This window comes from Myotis myotis, unplaced genomic scaffold (assembly GCF_014108235.1).
Source record: "Myotis myotis isolate mMyoMyo1 unplaced genomic scaffold, mMyoMyo1.p scaffold_m19_p_3, whole genome shotgun sequence".
NCBI lineage: Eukaryota > Metazoa > Chordata > Mammalia > Chiroptera > Vespertilionidae > Myotis > Myotis myotis.
In genome coordinates, this window is record NW_023416335.1 from 79,893,839 (window position 1) to 79,915,285 (window position 21,447).

Genomic DNA, 21,447 nt, shown 5'->3' on the forward strand with positions numbered 1-21,447 from the left:
GAAAGAAAATTAATTAGAAGAAATAGTATTTTAATATCGCTATTCTCCCTTTCTCTATAACAGAAGTGTCAACCAAATTCACAATCAACAATGACAGATCGAAATACACACGTGCAATTGGTGCCAGCGAGAGCTTTATATGTATCGTGCATGGGCGAGTCAACTTAACCTTTTATATATACAGAATAAACTTGCTTAATTAGACCTGCTAGCTAAACTTTTTCCAGCTCAGTGAAGCACCCCAACTTCTCTTTCAGGTAATTGTCAGCAACACAGCAGTAAATATCAACACAAAGCAGATTATTATTGTAGATCACACAGGGAGAACAAAGGGTACAATATTTAACTGCAGCAGGGTTTGACTATATTCTGTGCAGTGAGAAAGCCTGAAGTCATTTTCAAGGTCCACCATTTCTTACTTCTTTTCATTTGGGTCAAGTTTCTAAGTTTTCTCAATCTACATTTTCTGGCTAAGGAAAATAGGATTCCACTGAGTCTTTTATTTACCTACTCCAGGACTTCTGTGAGGATCAAATGAGATTGAGATGAGGCATGGGAAAACACTTCATAGACATTTGGTTAAAGTGTGAAATGTTTGCATCTGGCTCTAAAGCAAGTCATGTTCCTGGGCTGAAGAAACTGCAAGGTGGCTAATCGTCGCTAGGGAGAGGAAGCTGGGAGTTGCTATATGATGTCTATACCCGGCGCCCACAGCCACCATTTCCGGGCTGGGCTGGGCTGTGGGCTGTATTTTGCACCAAGAGTTCTCAAGGCAGCGTCAGATGCAATTTGGCGGGCTGTCGCTCCGGGGTGGTGGTAGGGCCTGTGTCCCATTTGGGGGAAGCCGAGTGTTGCTTTGTGGGCGCCAGGTCTGCGGTGCCATTTCTCTGTGTGCATCATGGCAGCTCCTGCATTGAGCATCTACGTGGTCAGTGCACATCATAGCGACCAGTCAGATGGTCGGATACTTAGCATATTAGCCTTTTATATATATATATATATATATATATCTACATCTACACTAATAAAAGAGAAACATGGTAATTGGCGTACGACCGCTACCCTTTTCATTGGCTAATCAGCGAGATATGCAAATTAACTGTCAGCCAAGATGGCGGCCGGCAGCCAGGCAGCTTGAAACTAACATGAGGCTTGCTTGCCTCAGTGATGGAGGAAACCAACGTTCCCCCGCCTGCGGCTGGAGGCCTCTGAGCCTGCAGTTTCAAACATTGTAACAAATACCACCGGACTTCAGCCAGCAGATTCCCAACATTGTATGCAAAGGCCAGAAACCTACTTTCAGGAGTGGAGGCCTAAGAGCTGGAGCCAAGCCTCAAGCTAAAGCTGGCCCAGAATAAAAAAAAAAAAAGGAAAAAAGGAGCATTTGGGAGTTCAGTCACCCACAGCCTGAAAACAGCCCTCAGGCCCTCACCCAGGCTGGCCAGGCACCCCAGTGGGGACCCCCAACCTGAAGGGTGTGTGACCAGCTGCAAACAGCCATTATCCCCTCACCCATGCTGGCCAGGCACCCCAGTGGGGACCCCCACCCTGATCCAGGACACCCTTCAGGGCAAACGAGCCGGCCCCACACTTGCACCAGGCCTCTACCCTATATAGTAAAAGGGTAATATGCCTCCCGGCACCAGGATCAGCATGACAGGGGGCAGCGCCCAAACATCCTGATCGGCCCTGCTCTGTGTGTGACAGGGTGCGGCACCCCAACCCCTCCCCCCCCCCGGCCCTGCTCTGTGTGTGACGGGGTAGAGCCATAACCTCCCCATCGGCCCTGCCCTGAGTGTGAGAGTGGCAGCGCCCCAACCCCCTGATCGGCCCTGCTCTGTGGGTGACAGGGGACGGTGCCCCAACTCCCCTATCGGCCCTACTCTGTGAGTGACGGGGGGAGCTCCTCAACCCCCTGATGGGCCCTGCTCTGTGCGTGACAGGAGGGAGCTCCCCAACCCCCTGATGGGCCCTGCTCTGTGCATGACAGGGTACGGAGCCCCAACCCCCCTGATGGGCCCTGCTCTGTGTGTGACAGGGGGCAGTGCCCCAACCCCCGGATTGGCCCTGCTCTGTGCGTGACAGGGGGTCGCGCCGCAACCTCCCCATCAACCCTGCCTTGAGTGTGACAGGGGGTGGTGCCCCAACCCCCCAATCGGCCCTGCTCTGAGCCCGACCAGGGGCTGCACCTAGGGATTGGGCCTGCCCTCTGCCACCCGGGAGCAGGCCTAAGCCAGCAGGTCGTTATCTCCCGAGGGGTCCCAGACTGCTAGAGGGCACAGGCCGGGCTGAGGGACGCCCCCCTTCCCCCCAAGTGCACAAATTTTTGTGCACTGGGCCTCTAGTATATATATATATATATTAGAGGCCTGTTGCACGAAGAGACTCGTGCAATAGGCCTTCCCTTCTCCTGGCTGCCAGCACCGGTTTTCCTCCGGCACCCGGGACCCAGGCCTTCACTCCAGCCGGAACCGCCTTCCGTCCTCTGTCTTCAAGGCCCCGGCCAAAGCCGCCTTCTGTCCTCCGTCTTTGTAGCCCCAGCCGGAGCAACATTCCGTCTTCCGTCTTCACAGCTCTGGCTCACCTTCAGTCTTCATTCCACTGGTTGGAGCCTACGTATGCAAATTAACCACCATCTTTGTTGGCAGTTAATTTGCATATCGTGCTGATTAGCCAATGGGAGGTGTAGCGAAGGCATGGTCAATTACCCTGTTTGTCTATTATTAGATAGGATAGATAGTCTCTCTAAGACCACTGGACAGTGCTTGAGGAACTGAGGACAAAAATTACATTAAAACTATGTTTTTAAAAAATGTCTCATCAAATTTTTATATTGTTTATTGAAAGTAACACATAAAATTACCACATATTCAGAGTAATTTGAAATTTTACTTTATTTTAATTTTTTTAAATTTTGTTTTATTGCTTAAAGTATTACAAAGAGTATTATATATGTCTTTTTCCCCCGTTCCTGACATTCCCCCAGCTTCCCCTATCCCCCAGTATCTTATGTCCATTGGTTATGCTTATATGCATGCATGCAAGTCCTTTGGTTGATCTCTTACTTCTCCCCTCCTGCCCCCCAACCCTCCCCAGCCTTCCCGCTGTAGTTTGATAGTTTGTTCAATGCTGCTCTGCCTCTGTATTTTTGGTCATCAGTTTATAATGGTCTTTATTATCCACAAATGAGTGAGATCATGTGGTATTTTTCTTTCATTGACTGGCTTATTTCACTTAGCATAATGCTCTCCAGTTCCATCCATGCTGTTGAAATGGTAAGAATTCCTTCTTTTTTACAGCAGCGTAGTATTCCATTGTATAGATGTACCACAGTTTTCTAATCCATTCATCTGCTGATGGGCACTTAGGCTGTTTCCAGATCTTAGCTATGGTGAATTGTGCTGCTATGAACATAGGGGTGCATATGTCCTTTCTGATTGGTGTTTCTGGTTTCTTGGGATATATTCCTAGAAGTGGGATCACTTGGTCAAATGGGAGTTCCATTTTTAACTTTTTGAGGAAACTCCATACTGTCTTCCATAGTGGCTGCACCAGTCTGCATTCCCACCAGCAGTGCACGAGTGTTCCTTTTCTCCGCATCCTCTCCAGCACTTGTCGTTTGTTGATTTGTTGATGATAGCCATTCCGACAGGTGTGAGATGGTACCTCATTGTTGTTTTGATTTGCATCTCTCAGATGATTAGTGACTTTGAGCATGTTTTCATATGTCTCTTGGCTTTCTGAATGTCCTCTTTTGAAAAGTGTCTACTTAGGCCCTTTGCCCATTTTTTGATTGCATTGTTTATCTTCCTTTTGTTAAGTTGTATGAGTTCCCTATAAATTTTGGAGATTAGGCCCTTATTGGGTATAGCATTGGCAAATATGTTCTCCCATGTAGTGGGCTTTCTTGTTGTTTTGTTGATGGTTTCTTTTGCTGTGCAGAAGCTTTTTATTTTGATGAGGTCCCACTTGTTTGTTTTCTCTTTAGTTTCCAATGCCCTAGGAGCAGTATCAGTGAAGAAATTGCTTCGGCATATGTCCGAGATTTTGTTACCTTTGGATTCCTCTAGTATTTTTATGGTTTCCCGTTGTACATTTAAGTCCTTTATCCATTTTGAGTTTTTGTGTATGGTGTAAGTTGGTGGTCTAGTTTCATTTTTTTGCATGTATCTGTCCAATTTTCCCAACACCATTTATTGAAGAGACTGTCTTGACTCCACTGTATGTTCTTGCCTTCTTTGTCAAATATGAATTGAGCATATTGGTTCGGGTCGATTTCTGGGTTCTCTATTCTATTCCATTGATCTGTATGTCTGTTCTTGTGCCAGTACCAGGCAGTTTTGAGAACAGTGGCTTTGTAATACAGCTTGATATCTGGTATTGAGATTCCACCTACTTTGTTCTTCTTTCTCAAGATCGCTGCAGCTATTTGGGGTCTTTTTTTATTCCAGATTTATTTATTGAAAGTAACACATAAAATTACCACATATTCAGAGTAATTTGAAATTTTATAAAATCCTCCAAAATTCAATTACACTTTACTAATAAAAAGTAAAAACAAAAACACAACCATACCCACAAAATCTAAAACTAATATTCTAGAAATCTTCTTTATCTTATGACAGTAAGATATTTAAGCAAATGGTCTTTTATCTCAAATCCAAAAAAGTTCATCTTAGATACATCAAAACTCTATGATCTTAAAATAAAGACATCTTTTGCTATTACTAAAATTTAAGACAATATAAGCCTCTTATTTTAAACTAGCCTGATTTACCTCTGGCCAGGGAGCTCAGTTGCTTAGAACCATGGTCGGCAAACTGCGGCTCGCGAGCCACATGGGGCTCTTTGGCCCCTTGAGTGTGGCTCTTCCTAAGCCTTAGGAGTACCCTAATTAAGTTCATAACAATGTACCTACATATAGTGTAAGTTTAAAAAATTTGGCTCTCAAAAGAAATTTCAATCGTTGTACTGTTGATATTTGGCTCTGTTGACTAATGAGTTTGCCGACCACTGGTTAGAACATCATCCCCATATGACAAGGTTGTGGGTTTGATAGCCAGCCAGGACACATACAAGAATCAACCAATGAATGCATAAATAAGTGGAACAACAAATTTATGTTTCTCTCTCTCCCTTCCTCTCTCTTTCTAAAAATCAATTGGGGGTGGGGGTGTGGGGTGTGGGTGTGGGTGGGGGGAGGAGGAACATTACCTGGACTTGTGTTGTGAAATCTTTCTAAAAGAGAAAAAAAAACCAATAATAAACTAGCCTGATTTAGACTATGTCTATATTTATTTTATATTTATTATTTATCTATAAAACAAATTAAAATCCCTATTTACAAAGAAATTAAGAAAAAGCTTAGTGTTGACGTTTTAATTCTTATAAATGGATGCACTCAATGTTAACTCGTAATTGAAGGTATACTGATAATTTACTTAGTTTGGCTTTTTGCTTTAGGACTGAATCACAGAATGCTTAGCCCTGAAGACCAAAACCCAGCAATATGAAAAAAATACTTTGCTATTAGTATTTTTGCTCTCTAATAAAAAGAACCAAATATAAACAGAATAATGGGGAAATTTTAGGATATGTTAAAGAAATAAAAACTTCAATTTCTTTTAATTACACTGTTGATAAAAACAGAAATGAAGAAAGTAACATTAGCAACTAACATACAGTCCAATGGTTAAAAGTCCAATTGGCTTTTGAGTGGGTGCCCTAGGTTTGAGTCCCAAGTCCACTGCTAATCAGTTGTATGACCTATAACTCTAAGCCTTTTAACTTCTATAAAAGAAATAATGATAATTCCTATTTCACACCAAAAGAAGTCACTTAAATTGTTTGTTATAGTGCCAACATAATGTGTTCTCAACTACTTATCAAAAAAAAAGGGAGATAAGTAAACATACTGGTAGTATATCCATACTCAAAATAAAATGGGATGAACTATTGATAAACACAACTTGGATGTCTCTCAAAAGCATTATGCTGAATGAAAGAAGCCAATGTCAAAAGGCTACATACTATATTATTCCATTTGTATGACATTCTTAAAGAGATAAAACTGTAATGACGGATAACTGATCAGTGGCTGCAGGGATATGAACTACAGAAAGAATGTGACTGAAAAGGGAGAATACTAGGGACTCTTCAGGGATGGTGGAATTATTCTATATCCTGATTATGGTGGTGACTACACAAATGTATCCATGTTAAAATTCACAGAACTATATAACTCCCCCCCCAAAAAAGGGTCAATTTTACTTTATGATCATTTTAAACATAAAACAATTCTAAAAAATTTCAATATCCCAAAAATCCATTACTCTAGTCCATAATCACGAGGAAAATAGACAAAATCATATTGAGGGACATTCAACGAAATACCAGACCAGTACTCTTCAGTGTCAAGGTCAAAAAAAGACAAGGAACCACCACAGATTTTGAGAGGATTAGGGAAACAAGACAATTTAAATGCAATGTAGATATATCCTGGATGGATCTTGTAATAGGAAAGAGACATTAGTAAAAAACAAAACAAACAAAAAAACTATGAAAATCCTAATAAAGTTAATAGTATTGTACCAATACTAATTTCTTAGTTTCATTCATTGAACTGTGATGATGTAAGATGTTAACATTAGTGGAAGCTGGATGAAGAATATACATCGATTTTCTATAGTATGTATACAATTCTTCTGTAAGTCTAAAAGTATTTGAAATAAATTTTAAAAATTTTAAGTGCCAGAATCTTTAAGAAAAAGTAAAGTTTGCAGTAATTTCATAAAGCAAAAATACATTTTTTTTCTTTCAAGAACAAACCAATGCCATCCTGCATATTTTCATTACCTTAGTATAAGCCTGATTAGCTAGTGTAGATTTATACCTACACTAAGATCAAATATATAATCTGAAAGGGATAAAACAGGCTCTACGATAAATTACATGACTTATTAGCCATGCTTGTTCCAATGTATATGTTATGACTTTCAAAATCCCATCAATATTTGATTTCCCAAAGCAATCAGAGATAGCTGCTACTTGTGCTAGGCTTGGAAGTAAGTGGCCAGGTGAAGCCAAAGCTATAAACCAAAACCTGCCAGCTTGATGGAGTCTCGGATACGGTGCCAGCTTGCCGAATCTGTATGTCCGGGGAGGGCTCAGAAAAGGAACAATGGCCCTCACTCCATAGTAGAGGGAGACTTCTGCAGCTGAGATACCCCTCCCAATTTTTAAGTACTGCATGTGGGTGTGAGACTAGCCCATTCCACATCTTTACTCTTCTACCAGTCAATGTGACTACTTCTTTAATTCCCTAGTTATAGGACTTCCCTAGCCTGATTTCAAGCAGTTCTGAATGATGGTTGTTCTGTAGTTTTGTTGTAATTTTAGTATAGTTATGGGAGGATGCAAGTACCACATTTACCTACACTACCATTTTGACTGGATCTGGTGGGACAACTTTTAATTGAAGGACCTTGGCCATTTGTAGTAAAGTGGCATCAACATCAGATCTTCCTGGGAATAGTCCCTTGGCTCCTGAAATGGTTCTGGTATTCAAGTTTTGGTTATGTCCTGATCACTAAACAGGACAGGACCATTTTGAGCTGGTTCTGTCGTTACACAGCTACAAATGGAATTGCTGGATCATATGATAATTCTATCTCTAGAATTGCCATATTGTTTTCCATAGTAGCTGCACCATTTACATTTCCATGAATAGTACATAAGGGCCCCAATTTCTCCACATCCCCGCCAACACTTTTTATTTTCTGTTTTTTTAATAAAAGCCATCCTAATGAGAATGAGGTGATGGATTTGCTTTTACACAAATTTTATGTGCTTTCTTTTTCCCACAGACATGTGGTAAAAATAGCCCTCTTAAAATATACTCTATAAACTAACAAAAGACATTTGATAAGGTATTGAAAATGGAAAAAGAAGAAAGTCTATCAAAGAGCATTTTAAGGGACAATAAAATTGCAACTGGAGTGAAATGGCAAAAAGAAAAACAAACAAGGGAAAACAAATAAAGGAAAGGCATTCCCACTCAAATCTTAAATTCCCTGATGCCAACTGCCTGCTTAGAGTTTTGAGTTACTTAAGCCTATGTTCTTTCTGCCTTACATCAGATTATTTTCCCTCAGCCCTGCCCCCATCTGTGTGCTGGGACTTTGACCGTAGTCAATGCCTTCCCATCATACTCTTCCTTTCTATTTAAGCTTTGCAACTGGGTCAATGCCTGCCCTATTCAGTGGGTGATTGAGTGGCAAGGCCCCATCCTTCCCAGTTAATAGGGTCATCTGTGTATCTCCACATAAGAAGGTATCAGTGATAAACACTGATGTTTGGATAGCTGGGGTAAAACTAGTCCCAATACGAACTTGAAAGCTTGAATTAATTAAATCCTGAAACAGATAAAAAGCTTCATACAAAGCAAGATATCAACACATCCTAAATCAGAAATGTATCCTGGTCATGGTATTTTGAATCCAAAAGAAACTTTAACTCAACTAAAAGATTAAACTACAAATAAAGACTTAAGATTATCTAGAAGGACTCTCTGGATCTAGAAGTCATTAGCTAAGTACTTTTCCAGTGAGCTAAAATAAAGCCAAAAGAAAGAAAAAAAAAGTTTTAGATCAAAGGTATTTATTTAATAATAAATAGTTTGTATTTAAAATTTTCTAAAAAATAATTAAAATTTGCACACACGCACCCAACACACATGCAAAACTTATGGAATAGTTGTTACTACTTTGTCAAAATTCAAGTCATGTAAGTTGCAATTAGTTTTCAAAGAACAAAAGGTTTTATATTTCCATTTGTGAAAATGAACCCAAGTGTGAAAAGTAAAGGGAATGCTAAGCACCATTAAACCAAAATCGCCATTCTAGCACAAAAGGCAGCCACTGTGTGATAACAAAGTTTCTTAAGTATAGGCTAAATATTAGACTAAAAATTTCTTTCTAAGTTCAATGGCATTTACAGATTTTTGTTGTTGTTGTTTTTGTTAATCCTTACTCTGGGATATTTTTTTCATTGCTTTTTAAAGAGAGTGGAAAGGAGGGTGAGGGAACAGAAGCGGGGGAAACATTAATGTAAAAGACATAGTGACTGGTTGCCTCCTGCACACAGTGGGGATTGAATCTGCAACCCAGGTACATGCCCTTGACCAGGAAACAAACCCATGACTCAGTGGTGCTTGGGCCGACATGCTAACCATTGAACATACCGGCTAGGGCTACAGTTTAAAAACAATATAATATTGAAACCATTAAAGAAGGTTAGAAAACAAATATAACTCTAACTTTACTGGCTCCTAGTTCCAGTATTTGGGAAAAAAGCAAATAGACAATGAAGTATTTTGAAAGTTACTTTTCTTAAATAATACCTAAATACGGTTTTTTATGTGGCAAAGCTTATGGGCCTACCTAAACATTTACATAATTCATAGTCTATTTAGCTTAAAATTATACAATATACATCAAGTGTAGAATATAAGATATAAATGAAGCAAAAAATAATTTAGAATAGTAACTCACAATCCCATACATTAACTTTGAAAAGGATATACCAAACATTCAAAGTATATTTCATGTTTGTCATGCTACATTTTTGAGAAAAACTCAGAAATATTTAAATATTTAAAATCATTAACATTATGGAAGTAAAAGCCCTGTACTCGGAAAACTACAGGAGATTGAAAAAAGAAATAGAGGAAGACATAAACAAATGTAAGAATATACCGTGTTCATGGATTGGTAGAACCAACATCATTAAAATGTCCATACCCAAACCAATCTATAGATTCAATGCAATCCCCATTAAAATACCAACAGCATATTTCACAGACCTACAACAAACTCTCCAAAAATTCATATGGAATATAAAAAAAAAAAGACCCCAAACAGCTGCAGCAATCCTGAGAAAGAAGAACAAAGTTGGAGGGGTCACAATACCAGATATCAAGCTGTATTACAAAGCCACTGTTCTCAAAACTGCCTGGTACTGGCACAAGAACAGACATATAGACCAATGGAACAGAACAGAGAACCCAGAAATCAACCCAAGCCATTATGCTCAATTAATATTTGACAAAGAAAGCAAGAGCATACAATGGAGTCAAGACAGTCTCTTCAATAAATGGTGCTGGGAAAATTGGACACATACATGCAAAAAAATGAAACTAGACCACCAACTTACATCACACACAAAAATAAACTCAAAATGGATAAAAGACGTAAATGAGAAACCATAAAAATCTTAGAGATTCCATAGGCAGCAAAACATCAGACATATGTCGTAGCAATATTTTTACCTAGGCTTCTAGGACGTTGGAAACTAAGGAGAAAATATACAAATGGAACTACATCAAAATAAAAAGCTTCTGCACAGCAAAAGAAACCATCAACAAAACAACAAGAAAGCCCACTGCAAGGGAGAACATATTTGCCAATGCTATACCCAATAAGGGCCTAATCTCCAAAATTTATAGGGAACTCATACAACTTAACAAAAGGAAGGTAAACAATGCAATCAAAAAATGGGCAAAGGGCCTAAGTAGACACTTTTCGAAAGAGGACATACAGAAGGCCAAGAGACATATGAAAACATACTCAAAGTCACTAATCATCTGAGAGACCCAAATCAAAATGACAATGACATACTACCTCACACCTGTCAGAATGGCTATCATCAACAAACCGACAAGTGCTGCCGAGGATTTGGAGAAAAAGGAACCCTCATGCACTACTGGTGGGAATGCAGACTGGTGCAGCCACTGTGGAAAACAATATGGAGTTTCCTCAAAAAATTAAAAATGGAACTCCCATTTGACCCAATAATCCCACTTCTAGGAATATATCCCAAGAAATCAGAAACACCAATCAGAAAGGACATATGCACCCCTGTGATCATAGCAGCACAATTTACAGTAGCTAAGATTTGGAAACAGCCTAAGTGCCCATCAGCAGATGGGTGGATTAAAAAACTGTGGTACATCCACACAATGGAATACTACGCTGCTGTAAAAAAGAAAGAACTCTTACCATTCACAACAGCATGAATGGACCTGGAGAGCATTATGCTAAGCGAAATAAGCCACTTGGAGAAAGATAAATATCACATGATTAAGAAATCAACCAGAGAACCAAGATGGCGGCATAGGTTAACGCCGGAGTTTGCTGCTTTGAACAACTACTTCAAAAGTGAAACCAAAAAACGGAAGGGACAGCACCCAGAACCACAGGAACGCCGGCTGAGTGGAAGTCCTACAAATAGGAGGAAAGAGAAACGCATACGGACACTCAGAGGAGGCGCAGTGCTGAAGTCAAGTTCTGAGGTGCGGAGTGCGCGGAGCGGGCTGGCGGCGGAGGGCGCGGTTGGCGTTTTCAATGGGGAGGGAGTCGCAGACTCTGAGCTCCAGATCCGGGCGAGTCTTTAGGGACCCAGCCTCAAACGGGAGAAACGGGACTGTCTGGCATCGGTCAGAGCGAGTGCAGCTTTCTCTCTGAGCTTTGCAGCGGGTGCTGGGACTCAGAGAGGCAGAGCCCCTGGGGACAGGACTGAGAGCCGCCATAACTGCTCTCTCCGGCCCACCCTGTTGATCCTGTGTGACCCGCCCCGCCCAAGCCCTGCACACAGGCATTTGCCGGATAGCCTCAGGCAAAGGCTAGATTAGCACCTCCCTAGAGGACAGAAGTTCTCTCACTGCTGACACAGCTGATTCTCATAGCCACTTGGCCTGGAGGTCAAACCCTCCCTGGAATTAGCTACAACAATCAAGATTTAACTATAAGACTGCGCACAAAGACCACTAGGGGGTGCACCAAGGAAGCATAACAAAATGCGGAGACAAAGAACCAGGACAAAATTGTCAATGGAAGATATAGAGTTCAGAACCACACTTTTAAGGTCTCTCAAGAACTGTTTAGAAGCCGCCGATAAACTTAATGAGATCTACAAGAAAACTAATGAGACCCTCGATGTTATATTGGGGAACCAACTAGAAATTAAGCATACACGGACTGAAATAACGAATATTATACAGACTCCCGACAGCAGACCAGAGGAGCGCAAGAATCAAGTCAATGATTTGAAATGCGAGGAAGCAAAAAACACCCAACCGGAAAAGCAAAATGAAAAAAGAATCCAAAAATGCGAGGATAGTGTAAGGAGCCTCTCGGACAGCTTCAAGCGTACCAACATCAGAATTATAGGGGTGCCAGAAGATGAGAGAGAGCAAGATATTGAAAACCTATTTGAAGAAATAATGACAGAAAACTTCCCCCACCTGGTGAAAGAAATGGACTTACAGGTCCAAGAAGCGCGGAGAACCCCAAACAAAAGGAATCCAAAGAGGACCACACCAAGACACATCATAATTAAAATGCCAAGAGCAAAAGATAAAGAGAGAATCTTAAAAACAGCAAGAGAAAGAAACTCAGTTACCTACAAGGGAATACCCATACGACTGTCAGCTGATTTCTCAACAGAAACTTTGCAGGCCAGAAGGGAGTGGCAAGAAATATTCAAAGTGATGAATACCAAGAACCTACAACCAAGATTACTTTATCCAGCAAAGCTATCATTCAGAATTGAAGGTCAGATAAAGAGCTTCACAGATAAGGAAAAGCTAAAGGAGTTCATCACCACCAAACCAGGATTATATGAAATGCTGAAAGGTATCCTTTAAGAAGAGGAAGAGGAAGAAAAAAGTAAAGATACAAATTATGAACAACAAATATGCATCTATCAACAAGTGAATCTAAGAATCAAGTGAATAAATAATCTGATGAACAGAAGGAACTGTTGATTATAATAGAATCAGGGACATAGAAAGGGAATGGACTGACTATTCCTGGGGGGGAAAGGGGTGTGGGAGATTCGGGAAGAGACTGGACAAAAATTGTGCACCTATGGATGAGGACAGTGGGTGGGGAGTGAGGGCGGAGGGTGGGGCGGGAACTGGGAGGAGGGGAGTTATGGGGGGAAAAAAAGAGGAACAAATGTAATAATCTGAACAATAAAGATTTAATTAAATAAAAAAAAAAAAAGAAAAGAAATCAACCAAAGGACTTGTATGCATGCATATAAGCATAACCAATGAACACAGACAGTAGGGTGGGTGAGGGCATGTGCTAGGTGTTGGGAGTGGCCCCGCATATAAAGGAGATACATGTAATACTTTAAACAATAAAGAATTTAAATGAAAATAAATAAGTAAAAATAAAATTATTAACATTATATTTGAAAAATCTCTCCATTACCAAAATGTAAAGGTCCTAAGGTGAAATATCACGTAATTTAAGGGACTAGGAGTTCAGTGGATACTCATCCATTGTCTTCCTCAGCCTGGATATCACAATCAGAAAGAACATGTAATTGCTGACATCAGAATGGTACTGCAGCCCATTTCTGCCTAACTGGTAACACAAATTTCAAATGCTAAATCCACACCCCTCCTGACACCTCTGGGAATACAAGCGCGCAAGTCACTTACGACATTAGGCTGTAAATACAGCTCATCTGTTGGGAAACTTTGTAGAACCATTTCCTGAATTGCAGAGAACAAACAATTCTTTCACAATCACCATTTCATTTTTTAAAAAATATTTTTACTTATTGATTTCGGAGACGAAGGGAGGGGAGAAAGAGAAACATCAGTGATGAGAGAGAATCATTGATCAGCTGCCTCCCGCACCACCCCACCGGGGATAGAGCCTCAACCTGGGCATGTGCTCTGACCAGGAATCAAACTGTGACCTCATGGTTCATAGGTCAGACTCAACCACTGAGACACACCAGCTAGGCTCACCATTTCATTTTGATTCAAGCTAGTTTATCAGTTTAATTTCTTAGCAGACTGCCCTTCTAATTAAATAACATATAATGAAATCTGAATTGTTTACATAATTACAATTTGAGTTCATCAAAGCATGGAGGATTTCCTTTTTTATTTATTTATCTTTATTGTTGAAAGTGTTACAGATGTTTCCCTGGCCAGTTTGCTCAGTAGTTAGAAGGTCAGCCCTCAGACTGAAGGGTCATGGGTTCCATGGGTCAAGGGCATATACATATACCTCAGTGGCTGGCTCAATTCCTGGCCATCAGGGCAAATGCAGGAGGCAACCAATCTATATGACATCGATTTCTCTTTCTCTTTGCCTCTTCCTGTCCCTTCACTCTCTCTAAAAAATCAATGGATGAAAGAAGTATGCCATTTAAAAAACATCCTTGACTTTCTTTGTAATTTTTAAGCTATTGATTGTAGCTTAATAATTCTGTTTACTTAAATGTCTCAGAAAACAAACTAATTTCAACTTTCCCTTTCATGAACATAACTACATATACCAATATTGAAGAACCATAAGCAGTTCTAAAATAGTGAGTTTCAAATGAATGAAGGTATATTATAATTTTGAGGGGTTTAGTTCTAAATTATATTGTCCACAGGGTGGCAAGATGACAGTCTTAACTTTGTCGCTGGATTCAATGTACAATTACAGTGTTCAAAATGCCACATACACATACACACAGGTGAGCAATAAAAATTTACTGTCTGACCAACACTAGGAAGGAAAATTGCCTGTGCTTTAAAAATAAAAATCTATGCTTTATACCTTCCCTATTTCTTTTAGGAGTGTTTATTTCCTGACATCTTAAACTTTTCTTAAATGTATCTCCTTTGATCCTTTCTATTTTGCTGCGACTACCTTATTTAAGAAGAGATTGGAAGTAAGAAGAGCTGTTAGATTATTACTGTACTACAGGAGACCCTGACTTTGGTTGAGGCCTAACCCAGGGAAAATGAGAGCAAGAATAGGAATAGGAAGATGGGAGAGGACACCACAGACAAAACCCTTCCACCCTTCAGTTCATCCTGCACACCACCACCAAATTAATTTATTAAAACACTTATCGTATTACCAGAAATCCCTTCTCCTAGCTAAGTAAATTCCTTATCTGCAAATTCAAGGACCTTCATAATTAGAATCTTCCAAAATCTTCTATCTAAATGTTCTGCAAGAGTCAAGGGGATTTGTAAAATAAACTTCACTATGAATGAGCCTTGCAACTTCCTGGCTTTCATTCATTCAAATATTTTCTAAATGCTCACGGGGTTCCAAGCACTGTTCCAAGTGCTAATGATACTGAGGGGCATGAGTCAACGCCCCTGTTCCAAAGTTATACTCCTGACTGGACAGTCTTGGATAGAGAACTTATTAGTAGAAAGGAAATAAGCCTCCAGACATTGCCAGCTCTCTGTTTCCCAAGTGTGGGCCATTGGAAGAACACGAGGGATTGGGGATGACAAAAGGACACCAGAGATCTGCCAGCACTAACATTATCTGCTATAGACCCTAACCTATTTTGCAGCCTTATTTCCCATTCCCACATTACTTGTTCCCTCCCTCAGTTCAGCCAAAATATGCTATGCTAGGAACTGTTAATGTGCCTCTGGCTCAGGGGTGGGCAAACTTTTTGACTCGAGGACCACAATGGGTTCTTAAACTGGACCGGAGGGCCGGAACAAAAGCATGGATGGAGTGTTTGTGTGAACTAATATAAATTCAAAGTAAACATCATTACATAAAAGGGTACGGTCTTTTTTTTTTTTTTAGTTTTATTCATTTCAAACTGGCCGGATCCGGCCCGCGGGCCGTAGTTTGCCCACGGCTGCTCTGGCTCCTGCCTCACCTCCCACCATACCATCTCCACCAGCTAAAGGCTAACCTGGCTTCAAAGCCCACCTCAAATGCTGCTTTCTAAGAGACCCTTCCCCATTCCCTTCACACAAATCCAGATATTTTGGAGACCTTCAAACTCTTGTAACCAACCCTTAACTTAGTCCCCTCTGAGCATTTATCCCACAATGCACTGTATCATAATTAAAATACCTGTATATTTTAACCTCTTTTGGCAGCTATTTAATAAGCACTTGCTACATTCATGAACTATCTAGGAGCAACAGTAGCAGTACTAAATTATTCCATATTTATTTTTAAATATTTAATATCCAAATGGTAAATGTAAAATGTAAAGACAAATATTCTATATGCTTTTTATTGCTTCAATCTTTTTCAAGTTTTATTGAGATATACTTTACGTACCATAAAGTTCTCCCATTCAAAGAGAATTCAAATGTTTTTAGTATGTTTACAGAATCATGCAGCCATCCCATCTAATTTTAATCACACTAAAAAGAAATCTTGTCCCTACATTAGCAGTCACTTCCCATCCTTCAATTCTGGCCCCTCACCCCCAATCCTAGAAAATCGAAATCTATCTTCTTTCTCTATAGATTTGCTATTCCAGAAAATTTAAATGATACCATACAAGATGTGGTATAAGGGTCCCAACATCTGTATTGTTTGAATCTTATAGAATAAGAATCATCTCACTATACTTACCTCATGGAATTTATATCCCAGTGGAATAACACAAGAAATAAACATGAAGAGAAATAAACATGTCACCTTTAGATAATAATAAAAAGGAAGGGGCCAAATATATGGTGACGGAAGATGATCTGACTTTGGGTGGTGAGCACACAATGCAATATGTTGAACATGTACCACAAAAGTGTACATTTAAAACTTACATAATCTTATTAACCAATACTACCCCAATAAATAAAGTAAAATAAAATAAGAAAAAGGAGAAAATAAAACAGGGTAAACTAAACAGAAAGTAAACAAGAACAAAAGGGAGTCTCTAGGTAGGGTGGTCAGAAAAGACCAATCTGAGAAGATAATGTTGACCTAAGATGTAAAGAGCTCGAGGGGGAATATTCCAGGCAATGGAAACAGCAAAATATAAAACTGAGAAAAGAGTAAGTCTGGCAAGTTCAAGGAACAAAAGGAAGTCAGGGTGACTAAAGTATAAGGAAGAGGCAGAGAAGTTAGGAGATGAAGTTGGGGAGGTAAGCAGAGGCCAGATAATCTTGGACCTCAGAGACCATAAGTAAGCTCTTTGGATTGTAAAATGCAATCATTTTTAATACCTTATATTTCTTTAAACACAGGTGTCCATCTATGCAAACACCTGTTGAACTTTTACATACCTTCTAACTACAACTAGTAATAGTAAATATTAAAGAGACTACTTGGGTAAATCCATGGCATTTAATTAGTTACCACTTTATTTTATGGCCCAAGACAGAACACCTAAAACATGAGTACCAATGGTGTTTTGGTAGTCCTGCATATGAATCACAAGCATATGAACACATCCTTATACATTTATTATCTAGTCTGAATCAAGTAAGGTGTATGCCTTACTGACAGTAACTAGCAGCTTTGTCTTAGAATATTAATGTCATTTTGAAAAAAGCAAGCCAATAAAAACATAGTTGCAATCAATTTCATAATTTAAACCTAGGTCTCATTTTTTCCATTGAATTCTAATTAACTGACTGCTTTTCTCCACTCTACTAATTAAAAATATTCAATTGCTAAACATAAAACCTATGGACACAAAATAATCTACATGTTTTTACATTGTTTTAATCTTTTAAAACAAGCATTTTCACATATTACTGCTACATTTGGTTTTTTCAAAAAGACAAAAAATGTTCTTAAAACTCTAGAGACATAAATGTCATCTTTGATAAAAGAACATGTTATCTAGTCCCAACTTCATCTCCATGGCTCTGCCTCCAGGCACTGTGTGCTCCTGCAGAACCAGACTACTTACCAGTCTCATACTTGTTCCCTCACCTCAGCTTTTTGATTCACATTCCCCACTTAAAGAAATCCAACCAGTTCTTCAAGGTCCAGGGCAAACATTCTCCCTTCGATGTCTCTTTTCCAGTCCTCTTCCCTGAGTAGAACTGATATCTCACCTCTGCTTCCACAACTCAGATGCAGCCTTACTGGGTGTTGCCTGGCATCCAACTACATGAGTCTGCATCCTGGACAGAAACCAAACTACTCCCTTCAGCATACCCTCAAGTGGACAAACCTCATAAAGCTTTTTGAATTAGTGGATGCTCAGTAAAAGCCACATCTACTTTAGCACCATTTGATACAATATGATACCAAGTCATTACGAAATGTAAGGTCAAGAATTAAGCCCTAGAGAGAACCAAGATGGTGGCATTGATAAACACCAGAAATTGCTGCCTCCCACAACAACTGCAAAAATACAACTAAAAGACAAAACAGACATCATCCAGAACCACAGGAAGGCTGGCTGAGTGGAAATTCTACAACTAGAAGGAAAGAGAAAAGCACACTGAGACTCAGAGGAGCTGCAAAGTAAAGTGCAGAGGTATGGAGGCGCACGCGGCAAGGGCTGGCAACTGACGACATGGCTTTTTGAATCAGGAGGGAGTCACAAACCCCCAACTGCTCTGAACTCCAGTTCCGGGTGAGTCTCTGGGGACCCAGACTCATACGGGGAGAAACTGGACTGTCTGGCAGTGGGCAGAACTCGGAACTCGAGGGCGGCTTTCTCTCAGAGGTACTTGCAGCAATTACTGGGACACTGAGACTCGGGGCCTCTTAGGGCAGGGCTGAGGATCAGCCATAGCTGTTTGCTCCACCCTGTTGATTCCTTGAGACCCCGCCCCACCCAAGCTGTGTGCAGAGGCTTTTGCATATGAATGCCCTGGCCCTTTGCAATCTGAAAATTACCTAACAAACTGCAGCTGGGCCAGACAGACCCAGAACTTCCAAGAGAAGGCCCAAGGCCCCATAGCAGCTTGCATTGCTTCACAGCTGGGCCTCATCTGAGCACCTCCAAACACCAAACAAGGAAGGGGAATCTGCAAATCTCTTCATAGCTCCTACTGGGTAGCCTCAGGCAGAGGCTAAATTTGCACCTCCTTAGATCCAAGAGCCAGTGTACCCAATGGTCAGAGTGGGACCATCCAGATTACAACTCCTCAGATCCATAAGGGACACACTCAGGGGGCAGACTCAGTGAGCACCAAAGCCCCACTGAAGCAAGTCTTGCCCCAGAAGGGTGTCTTCAGCACAGAAGTTCTCCTGCTGCAGACACAGCTGATTCTCACAGCCAATTGGCCTGGAGGTCAATTCCTCCCAGTGATACCTACAACAATCAAGGCTTAACTACAACAAGACTGTGCACAAAACCCACAAAGGGGTGCACCAAGAGTGTCCACCTCAGGTGATTGGGGAGGCTGAGCCACTGGGCCCTATAGGACACCTAGCACACAAAGCCACTCTACTAACACAGGGAAGCATAAAAAATGCAGAGACAAAGAAACAGGACACAAATGACAGAAATGGAGGAAAGCAAACGACTGGATATAGAGTTCAAAACCACTGTTATAAGGTTTTTCAAGAATTTTCTAGAAACTGCCAATAAATATAGTGAGACCCTGGAGGATATGAAAAAAGACCAACTAGAAATTAAGCATACACTGACTGAAATAAAGAATAATATACAGAGATCCAACAGCAGACAAGAGGATTGCAAGAATCAAGTCAAAGATTTGAAATACGAAGAAGCAAAAAATACCCAACCAGAAAAGCAAAAAGAAAAAAGAATTCAAAAATATGAAGATAGTGTAAGGAGCCTCTGGGCAACTTCAAGCGTACCAACATCCGAATTATAGGGGTGCCAGAAGGTGAGAGAGAGCAAGATATTGAAAACCTATTTGAAGAAATAATGACAGAAAACTTCCCCTACCTGGTGAAAGAAATAGACTTACAAGTCCAGGAAGTGCAGAGAACCCCAAACAAAAGGAATCCAAAGAGAACCACACCAAGACACATCATAATTAAAATGCCAAGAGCAAAAGACAAAGAGAGAATCTTAAAAGCAGCAAGAGAAAGGCAGTCAGTTACCTACAAGGGAGTACCCATACGACTGTCAGCTGATTTCTCAACAGAAACTATGCAGGCCAGAAGGGAGTGGCAAGAAATATTCAAAGTGATGAATACCAAGAACCTACAACCAAGATTACTTTACCCAGCAAAGCTATCATTCAGAATTGAAGGTCAGATAAAGAGCTTCACAGATAAGAAAAAGCTAAAGGAGTTCATCACCACCAAACCAGTATTACATGAAATGCTGAAAGGTATCCTTTAAGAAGAGGAAGAAGAAAAAGGTAAAGATAAAAATTATGAACAGCAAATACACATCTATCAACAAGTGAATCTAAAAATCAAGTGAATAAAAAATCTGATGAACAGAGTAAACCAGTGAATATAATAGAACCAGGGGCATAGAAAGGGAGTGGACTGACAATTCTTGGGGGAAAAGGGGTCTGGGGGTGCAGGAAGAGACTGGACAAAAATGGTACACCTATGGATGAGGACAGTGGGAGGGGTAAGGCCGGAGGGTGGGGTGGGAACTGGCTGGAGGAGAGCTATGGGGGGGAAAAGAGGAACAACTGTAATAATCTGAACAATAAAGATTTAATTTTTAAAAAAAATAATTAAGCCCTATTTGGAGATAATAAAGGCAGAGCAGTCTTTACTTCCTTCCAAGTTTGGACATAATTTTTTAGTAAATGGTTCTTAATCATCACACAATCCCACTATTTAAATGAAACTTTTCCACTCTCATAACCTATTTAAGAACTGTTCAACAAAGTGTGTGAGTGTTATGTATTATCAAGAATTGATGGCTCTAAACCCAGAGCACAGAAAAGGTGAAAGATCTACACAAGTCATACAGCTCATCACAAGGGCTAAAATATGATTCCATTCATATTCTATCCACTACCTCCTAACAGGAAGGACCTGAGTGAACACCAGTAACTTTCAAAAGCATCTAATCATGCTTGGTATAGAGTAAACGTTCAAATATTTGAGTTAATAAAGATAATTTAAAATATCTCTAGTTGTGGAGGTTTATGTACAATGGAGACATCATTAATCCTTAATCACGCAGATCATACTGACAGACTATTTCAAAGCATACTCAGAACCAAAACTTCTGTTCTTAGGAAGGGCACGGACCAGAAACTCCATCAGAGCCGCTTTTCCCTGCTTTGTGTGTTCCCAGGGCCACAACAGACTAAACATTATATAGCTCACCCCATTTTCTAATTTCAGCTTGCATTTAAGATAACGCTTTTGTTTCACTTACAGCTCACATGCTTCTGACACAGCTGCCCCTTCTTCGAAATAAACACAAGGCTTCTATATTTAAAAATACAGTGAAACTTTGTTATAGCATCCCCTTCCCAGTCTCGGGCCAATGTTCGCTCCCAAGCCCCGCCTCCGCCCGGGATAATCTATCATCGGCGCTCCAGGCGCTGTACTCTTCGGAAAGTCAGTTTTCTTTTTAAAACACATCTCATCGCAGGGGTATTTTTCTTCGCAGCTCGTGTGTGTGTAGTTCTTTAAAGGAGGGGAAATAAAAGATTCCCTTCCCAGGCCAAAGAATCGGAGGGGCTGTGAACTGCAGCCGGTGCCCCGAGATCTAAGTTGGGACAAACTCGCCGGCCGGGCTCGGGCT

General features: G+C 40.4%; 1 protein-coding gene across 2 annotated transcripts in view; it reads right to left on the bottom strand.

The window, feature by feature from the left end:
* Positions 1 to 21,447, bottom strand: part of ELF1 (E74 like ETS transcription factor 1) — a 143,409-nt gene that overhangs the window by 120,711 nt on the left and 1,251 nt on the right. The window lies entirely within an intron of this gene.